Here is a 7104-nt window from a genome sequence, read left to right as displayed (position 1 = left end):
GTTTAAAATTAGAGTATACAGTTAAATCCATAAGTTTTACATAACCAAATTATAATTACTATCTAAACAGTTCAAGATTCAAAATTTTATAACTCACACAAAGATCCTACCTGTGACATATGGAGCATTGACATAATCTAAATTTTGGGTAAAGGTTCCATTATATAATTACTTAGCCATTGGAAAGAAGAAGGACTTACCAAAATGACTAAGATCTACTGAGGGGCAGGTGGAATAGAACCTGGAATGACTCCTGTATCTGAAAAATATGGGAATATAATACGGTGAGTTTTGCAACTCAGTGAGCAAACATTACATCTATAACCCACACGAGACAATACAAAGTTTACCTTAAAAATTATATTTCTTTTCAGAGATGAGAAATTCATATTAATTAATTATGCAAACAAATAAATGAGTAGTTAAGTGGATGAACTGAAATGGGAGTTTTCATTCCAGAAGTCAAATCAAATCAAATACTACCTAGGGCGGCTCCACCTCTAAGGGTAGCCCTTTCATCTAGTGTGCTTGTACGGTATAACAGATCCAACGTGTGGCCTACACGTTGGGCTAGCAACGCCCCTGCTAGCTGAGGTCTGAGTTAGATGCATCTAAGTTAAAGTCATAACCGCCGTTAACTACGGTTTTCTAGTCAAAGTCTCCCAAACCAATCCAAACCAAATCATTTATAACAAATCTCTAATAATTATAACATATTATTAAATTTCCATAGTAAATCAAACATATATAAGAATGCATACTAAAATTTAATTAAAATTCAATAGAGTCAAATAAGAAAACATGTATGCTTTACAAAATATATAAATATCATCTCGTGTGTATTTTTATAAAATTATAAGTTTCACAAATCAATATTTATTTCAAAAATTCAAAAATCACAATAATCAAATCTTTTGAAACTCCAAAAATAATTATTCAATATAAATATTGATAATAATATATTTAAAAACAATTATAGACATAATATCCACTCACAACTTGATTCTAAGGAACCGGAAGCAACTCTGAGCACGCCACTTAGGGGTGGCAATATGTACCCTACCCACGGATACCCAACCCAATCCCACCCACTCGGGTAGGGTTACCAACCCGATCCGCAACGGGCAGGGTAAGGTGCGGGTAGGGTTCTCGTGCGGGTCGGGTAGGGTGCGGGTTGAGTTTCAACCCTACCCGATCAACCCGCACTCTATATATGTTTATAGTATATACTTATATAAAAATATGTTTTAAGTGAATGTTGGATCAAAGACCTTTCACTAAATGTAAAAGATCCTTAGCCACTAAAAGAAAATCATTAATTGATAACTTAATATTTTTTTTACATAAAAATCAGTTCTATTTTGAATTATCATCAAATTATATAATAATGTTGTTTATTTTTTGTAACCCGCGGGTAGAGTCTGGTACCCGCGGGTTAAGAGTGGGTAGGGTTAGAGTTGGGATATTCTCAACCCGCGGGTAGGGTTAGAGTTGGATCTAAACCCTACCCTACCCTACCCTACCCATTGCCACCCCTAGCACCACTGAGCTACCACATGATGTCTAATCACTCTACAACTCTAGAAATATGACAATAATAATATTTGTGAGCTACTAAGGTAGTCAATTAACACATTCTTACTCACTTTAACAAAAGCCCCAAATTTCCTAATCCTAATAACCCTAATTTCGGATTTTGCTATACCCACAAGTATAGGGATGCTAAAAATTTGAGATATAGCTAATTATTGAGTCAAAGAGTTACCTTGAAGCCTCAATAATAATAGAAACTTAAAAGTTGAATGCTTCCTTTACTCATTAGTATGAACTTCTTGATTTGGGGTTGTGAAAAATAAAAACTTGCTTTGGATATAGATGATATATTAAAATAGAGATAAACTAAAAGGGTAAAATGAAATCTAGTGTATTGTGGTTGGATGAAGATTTTGAAATGAAGAAGATGGAATGGAAGAGGAGATGAAGGAAAAGAGAGGGTTTGGTGTTGATTTGTATGAAGGAAATGAAAATAAAAGAGAGAGTGAGGGATTAAGAAAAGCTCGAGAGAATAAGAAGAGGAAGGGGTTTAAGTGGGGGCATGTGGGGGGAAGGGGTTTAAGTGGGGGCATGTGCCCCCCACGTGACTATGCACTTCTGCTCTTTTTTTTTGTGGGTATTACATTCTCTCTCCCTTAAGAAATTTGGTCTCCGAATTTCGAACTCATATACTACGATAGATGTGATTATTACCTTCAGACTCAAACAAATACGGATATTTGTCGCGCATGGCATCCTCTACTTCCCAAGTTGCTTCTTCTACCAAATGATTCTTCCAAATAACTTTCATAGATACTATCTCTTTAGAGCGTAGGTTCTTTACTTGGCGATCAATTATAGCCACTAGTTCCTCTTCAAAAGATAAATCCTCCTTTAGCTCTATGGCTTGTGGTGCGAGCACATGAGATGGGCCAGGAAGGTATTTACGCAACATTGATACGTGAAACACTGGATGGATCATGCATAACTCAGGCGGTAATGCCGAGCGGTAAGCAACTGCACCTATTTTGTCCAATATCTCAAATGGACCAATGTAGCGAGGACTAAGCTTGCCTCTTTTTCCAAATCTCTTCACTCCCTTCATAGGTGACACTCTAAGAAATACCTGATCACCCACTGAAAACTCTAAGTTACGCCTTCTGTTATCAACATAAGCCTACTGCCTACTCTGAGCTGCAAATAAACGTTCTATTATCATGCGAACCTTCTCAACTACATCTTGTAGCAAATTTGGCCCCAAAAACTTAACCTCACCAACCTCAAACCACCCAATAGGTGACCTGCATCTTCTCCCATAAAGAGCCTCAAATGGTGCCATTTGAATGCTGGTTTGATAACTATTATTATAAGAGAACTCGATCAAAGGTAAATAGCTGTCCCAATTTCCACCAAAATCTAGAACACAATACCTTAACATGCCTTCCAATGTTTGAATCGTCATTTCCGACTGTCCATCGGTTTGAGGGTGAAAAGCTGTGCTAAGATCCAGACAAGTTCCTAATGCTTTCTGAAAAGATTTCCAAAAATGAGAGGTGAATTGAGGTAAATAATGAACACTGGGATTCCATGTAATTTAACTATCTCATCAACATAAAGTTGAGCATATCGAGCTGCACTAAAAGTTGTTTTCACCGAAAGAAAGTGGGCTGACTTTGTCATTCTATCCACAATTACCCAAGTTAAATCAAAACCTTTAAAACTACGAGGTAAACCTGTTACAAAATACATCGTAATCCTTTCCCACTTCCATTCGGGTATCTCAATTTGTTGCAATAACTCAGCAGGTCTTTGATGTTCAGCTTTAACCTGTTGGCAGGTTAAGCAATGAGAAACAAAAATTCCTATGTCTTTCTTCATGTCCTCCCACCAAAATAATTGTTTCAAATCTTGATACATCTTATTGGAGTCTAGATGAATGGTGTACTTAGAATTGTGAGCCTCCTCCAAAATAACTTTCTTCAAGTCGTGGTTATCTGGCACACATAAGCATTGACCACAACACAAAATATCTTGATCAAGAGAAAAGTCTGAGCTCCTCCCATTGCGAACATCTTCTATAAACTTTCTTAGTTTTGGGTCATCACTTTGTGTAGCCTTGATCTGTTCTATCAGGGAAGATTGGGCTCGAACATGTGTTAAGAAATCTCCTGATTCTCCATGGTCAAATTGAATTCCACTAGCCTCCAATTGATAGACTTCTTCAACAATTGGTCTCCTTGCAAGAGTGATATGGGCCAAGCTACCCATAGATTTCCTACTAAGGGCATCTGCTACAACGTTTGCCTTTCCAGGATGATACAAAATGGTACAATCATAATCTTTTAACAATTTCATCCATCTCCGTTGTCTCAAATTTAAATCCTTCTGTTGAAATATATATTTTAAACTCTTGTGATCTGTATAGATCTCATTACAGGTCTCACCATAAAGGTAGTGTCTCCAAATCTTCAAAGCAAAAACGACCGCTGCCATTTCCAGGTCATGAGTTGGATAATTCTGCTCATGCTTCTTGAGTTGTCGCGAGGCATAGGCAATAACGCGGTCATGCTGCATCAATACGCAACCAAGTCCTATCCGAGATGCATCACAAAAGACCGATAATCCCCAGACCCAGAAGGTAAAACAAGAACAGGCGCTGAGGTTAGACAAGCCTTAAGCATATGGAAACTTTCCTCACAAGCTTCTGACCATTGAAACTTTATATTCTTCTGAGTTAACTTGGTTAATGGAAATAATAGTTGATTTGGCAAAACTTGAGTGATTGATTCTAAAATTTTGCCAAGTAAGCAATGTTGCTGACATGACATTAGTAGAAGGAGAAAGATGTCTTAAAAGTAATGTGGATAAACTTATTTATCTACTTTTATATATTAAAAATAGATGTGGGTAAACTTATCTATTTACTTTTATATATTAAGAATAAATAGATAGATATATAGATTGATAACCTCATAATATGTTACCATGATATACATACAAAAAATTTGGTGCCCAAATGTTCCTAGTTTAATATTGTTTCCTCAAAGACTAGCAGTGTCCGTTGGTGACACCGAAACAACACCACTTGCAAGAAAGAATTAAAAAAAAAATGAAAAGTTAGAGCAAAGCCAATTAAGCTCTCCACTGCTATAAATTTTCTAAGTTATCATGTCTTGTTGCTAAGTGTGTGTCTAGTTTTTTATGATGACAAATACCACTTCTCTTTTTGTTTTTCTCAAAGGAAATATAAGATTCAAAGATAACGATGTCATTATGAAATTTGGATATCTCTGACTTGATCCCCAATCATATGCAATTTTGTTGCATTGCACAAAGTTACTACTTTTGTTGCATAAAAAATTATTAGTGTGAGAGACCAGAAGCTAAATAATTCAAATAACACAAAGTTAGATAGCTATAAGCTCAAAGTTACTGATGTTGTAAAAATACAATCAAGTATATTAGCCAGTACATAGTAATAATAATCAAATCCAAAATCAAGGATAAAAACGAAAAAAATAAACATTAAATAAAGATCACATTAAAACTCAATAATGATGAAATGAGTATTTGTGCACAATATACAAAAATAATAAAATTAAAGAAGAAGGAAAAGTAACAAAACATTTCTCTAAAAGTAGAAGAATTGTACAAGTATTTTACTTACCTTAGTACCTTGAAATTGATTAACCATTCCCTAAAATAATGAAGTTAGAATAGTCATACACGGAAAGAAAAGCTAGCATATATCTTTTTGTTTCTATATACATATATATCCATCAAAACTCATAGGATAAACACAAGAAAAAAACAGAGGAAAAAAATGTCTGAGAATGCAACTCAACATGTGGTGATGCTTCCATGGTCTGCATTTGGCCACTTGATTCCGTTTTTCCAACTCTCCATAGACATAGCCAAATCAGGCATTCATGTCTCCTTCATTTCAACACCAAAGAACATTCAAAGGCTTCCAAAACCACCTTCAGATTTATCTCATCTTTTACATTTGGTGGAAATTCCATTTCCATCATCATTAGACTCATCACATCTCTCTGGTGGTGAGGCCACTGTGGACATTCCATTTGACAAAATTCAGTACCTCAAGTTGGCATGGGATCAAATGCAAAATCCAGTGAAGGAATTTGTGTCTAAGTTGCAACCGAATTGGATCATTTGTGACTTTCATGCACACTGGACTGTAGTCATTGCTCAAGAGCTTCATGTGAAACTCATGTACTTCTCTGTTTACTCTGCTTCCACTATTGTGTTCTTTGGACCACCCGGTCGAATGAGAGCACCAACATTGCCAGAAGTCCTAACATCACCAAGAGAATGGGTGAATTTTCCGTCTTCAGTGGCTTTTCAACGAAACGAGGCCATTGCGTTCTATCAAAGTGCATACATAGAAAACGTGACCGGGTTAAGAGACATTGATAGGATTGCCAGTGTAATAGACGGCGCAAATGCTCTATCATTTCGCAGCTGCTATGAGATGGAAGGTGAGTATTTGAATCTATATCAAGAACTTATTGAGAAGCCAGTGATTCCTATAGGTTTGCTTCCTCCGGAGATGCCAGAGAGAAGATTTGTTGATGAGTCTTGGAGTAAGACTTTCGAGTGGCTTGATGCGCAAGCAACAAAGTCGGTAGTCTTTGTTGGGTTTGGTAGTGAGTGTAAGTTGAGCAAAGAGCAAGTTTTTGAGATAGCTTATGGATTAGAGCTTTCTGAATTACCATTTTTGTGGACATTGAGAAAACCAAGCTGGGCAATTCATGATCATGATTCTCTGCCTCTTGGATTTTGTGAAAGAACGTCAAAGAGAGGAAAAGTTTGTATTGGATGGGCACCACAAAAGGAAATTTTAGCACATAAATCTATTGGGGGGTCTTTGTTTCATTCTGGCTGGGGATCTATAATTGAGACTTTGATGTTTGGCCACACTCTTGTAGTGTTGCCATTCGTTGTTGATCAACCTCTCAATGGAAAGGCTTTGGTTGATAAGGGTCTTGCCATTGAAGTGAAGAGAAATAATGAAGATGGTTCATTTAGTAGAGATGACATAGCCAAATGCCTCAGAGAAGCTATGGTATTGGAGGAAGGAGAGATGCTTAGAATCAAGACAAGAGAAATCGCTAAAGTTGTAGGAGATTTGAAGCTTCACCATGATTACATGAAAGCATTTGTCAAGTTTCTTAGGACTTGATGAATCTGAGAATAGACCTTGTTATTAGTCCAAATGTTTCTTAGATTGAGTCATTAAGGAATAAACTCTTAGGTTGTGTTTAATAAGTGTCTTAAGACAAATGCAGATATATCGAGACTATAGAGTCAGATAAGATAGTTACCGAACAAACTCTTAATGTTATGGATGTATTTAAATCTGACTTAAGCAGATCAACTATGTAATAAATTACCTTCTGCTGTTGGTTTTGTTGTATGGTTTGAGCAAAGCAAGTCTAGAATTACTTCCAACATGCAATAGATCAACTTGGAGGAAGTTTGGATGGTTAAAACTTGATATTGAAAAATTGTTTTCTTAATGGTAATTAATGCATCAGGAAATATTTTTGA

General features: G+C 36.2%; 1 pseudogene across 1 annotated transcript; it reads left to right on the top strand.

Annotated features, from left to right (window-relative positions):
* Positions 1–5344: 5344 nt before the first annotated feature.
* Positions 5345–6970, top strand: LOC107621888 (putative UDP-rhamnose:rhamnosyltransferase 1 pseudogene; annotated as a pseudogene). Its single transcript, XR_015905065.1, has one exon. The product of XR_015905065.1 is annotated as a putative UDP-rhamnose:rhamnosyltransferase 1 pseudogene (transcript).
* The last annotated feature ends 134 nt before the right edge of the window (positions 6971–7104 follow it).

Source organism: Arachis ipaensis, chromosome B2 (assembly GCF_059453495.1).
Source record: "Arachis ipaensis isolate K30076 ecotype BB chromosome B2, ASM5945349v1, whole genome shotgun sequence".
Taxonomy (NCBI): Eukaryota; Viridiplantae; Streptophyta; class Magnoliopsida; order Fabales; family Fabaceae; genus Arachis; species Arachis ipaensis.
The sequence above is the reverse complement of the archived record's forward strand: the minus strand, read 5'-3'. Positions and strand labels throughout refer to the sequence as shown.